The sequence below is a fragment of the Salvelinus alpinus genome, chromosome 28 (genome assembly GCF_045679555.1).
Source record: "Salvelinus alpinus chromosome 28, SLU_Salpinus.1, whole genome shotgun sequence".
Taxonomy (NCBI): domain Eukaryota; kingdom Metazoa; phylum Chordata; class Actinopteri; order Salmoniformes; family Salmonidae; genus Salvelinus; species Salvelinus alpinus.
In genome coordinates, this window is record NC_092113.1 from 42801453 (window position 1) to 42803595 (window position 2143).

At 47.8% G+C, this 2143-nt stretch overlaps 1 protein-coding gene across 2 annotated transcripts in view; it reads left to right on the forward strand.

Moving 5' to 3' along the window:
• Positions 1 to 247: 247 nt before the first annotated feature.
• The window catches only part of LOC139557907 (IQ motif and SEC7 domain-containing protein 1-like), a 295692-nt gene continuing 293796 nt past the window's right edge, over positions 248 to 2143 (forward strand). Inside the window, exons 1-2 of one of the 2 annotated variants that reach the window (XM_071373240.1) lie at positions 248 to 492; positions 1333 to 1478. The gene's annotated coding sequence lies outside the window, so the exon portion shown is untranslated. The remainder of the gene's footprint in view (positions 493 to 1332; positions 1479 to 2143) is intronic. The other variant, XM_071373241.1, reaches the window with a different exon arrangement.

Here is a 2143-nt window from a genome sequence, read left to right on the forward strand (position 1 = left end):
AAGTCTCGCTCTTCAGAACACACGGTCTCTTCGGTTCAAAATGGTCAACTACAGGACCGCAGTTTTGTGTTCCACCGTCATCACTCTATGTTAGCTCTAACGTCAGAGAGTTTGGGTTAAGAAAGGAACAATATATATCTCCCTCTGACTCACTGGAATAAACCGAGCCAACACATGCAACCCCGCCTCCTCCTCCACCTCCTTCTCCTTCTGTAGCTGGAAGAATTGTGACGGCATTTGGGAAAAGCCAGTGAGAAGAGCTGCGAGGAGCTGCAGTGTGTATTGGCCACTGCGGTGCTTCAGAATGGCGGAGGGGGGCGGCAGGTGCAGTGGATCTGGGATACTGAACGGGGACCGCGGGGGATGGACCGACTAATCACCCCGCCGCACGTTCTACCAGCATCAGAACCACGCCGTGACAGATCTGGACTTTCTAGGCTATTCTATCTTCAGGAAATATTCAGACTGCAATGAACTTCACCACTACGAGATGTAAGGGGAAATATATGCAACACCCGTACCTTTTTAAGCTAATTTATGAAACGTTTAAAATCTGTCTTGAAGACATACATTTGCGTGCTTCTAATTAATGAGCTTGTCACATTTGCTGCGAGTGAGGCGAGACACTATTGCCAATGCCATCATTTAAATACTTGACATATACTGTACACTATAACCAAGTCCGCTATAGGCTTCACATTTAATCGTGACGTACTAGTGTGTAAATTCGTTGGGCTGTGGAGACATTAGTGCCCGGGATGATTGTATCGGTGGTTTTGTCGCCGTCGCGTGACGGTGTCTGTCGGTGTGTGTTCAGAGCCCCGAGCTGTTCCATGCCGCCTCTCGACACCACAGCAGCCTGCGCGCCTCAGAGCTAACGGACTAACGGGATATAGTACTGTGCTGGGGACTGGATCGGTGTCGCCGCCGGTGCACCAGAACAGGCCACCGTGCACTCTACCGGCTGGAGAAAAGCACTACACCATTAAGCAGCAGATTTCCTCACTAGAAGATTTGTCATATTCTTTTCTCTCTTGTTAAACGGATTGGAAGTCCACACTTAAGACACATTGGGGGTTATTCGATCATATGGAGAGAGAGAGGATCAATAATTATTTCCTCACGTCTTCTTCCTCTTCTCCTTCATTTTCTTCTTCATTTTCTTCTTCTTCTTCTCCTTCTTCTTCTTCTTCTTCTTCTTCTTCTTCTTCTTCTTCTTCTTCTTCTTCTCCTTCTTCTTCTTCTTCTTCTTCTCCTTCTTCTCCTTCTTCTTCTTCTTCATCTTCTTCTTCTTCTTCTTCTCCTCCTTCTTCTTCTTCTTCACCCCTGCAGCACAAGCAAGAAGAACTGTCGAAGCAGTTTCTTTTTTCCTCTTCTACAGCATTGGACAAAGAATGCTGCAATCTCCTGAATGGACATGGACAAGAGATACACAGGATCCGTGTTGCCACGGAGAAGAACGAGGAGCACATGAATAGGTATCTCTTCCTCAAGATGCTGGTGGAATTTCTGACAAGGCATGAGGAAAGGTCTTCAGGAAGTCTAACCTGTGAATAGTCCAAAATTAGCATACTGACAATCCTTAGTGATATAGTTTAAATAGACTGATAGACACACAGAGGGACCAGTGGAATAGGTTTGTAGAGAGAGAGTGTGTGTGTGTGTGTGTGTGTGTGTGTGTGTGTGTGTGTGTGTGTGTGTGTGTGTGTGTGTGTGTGTGTGTGTGTGTGTGTGTGTGTGTGTGTGTGTGTGTGTGTGTGTGTGTGTGTGTGTGTGAGAGAGAGAGAGACAGAGAGGGTGGGAGGGAAAAGAAGCGAAGGGGGGGGGGGGGGGCTTGGTTGGAGTGTGAGTTGAGATGTGCCTCGATCCTTGTAGAGTAAATTGAATGAAATGGTCACGAAAACCACAGGGAAATAAATTGGTAGTGTAGCTATTGAGTAACGTGTATTGTGTGGTCAACCATTTGCCACAGTGAGAAGGCTGCTCCGTAATGCCAGTGGGCAGAGATGTGTAGGCTGCTGGCTAGGTGATGTGGCTGCTGGCTAGGTGATGTGGCTGCTGGCTAGGTGATGTGGCTGCTGGCTAGGTGATGTGGCTGCTGGCTAGGTGATGTGGCTGCTGGCTAGGTGATGTGGCTGCTGGC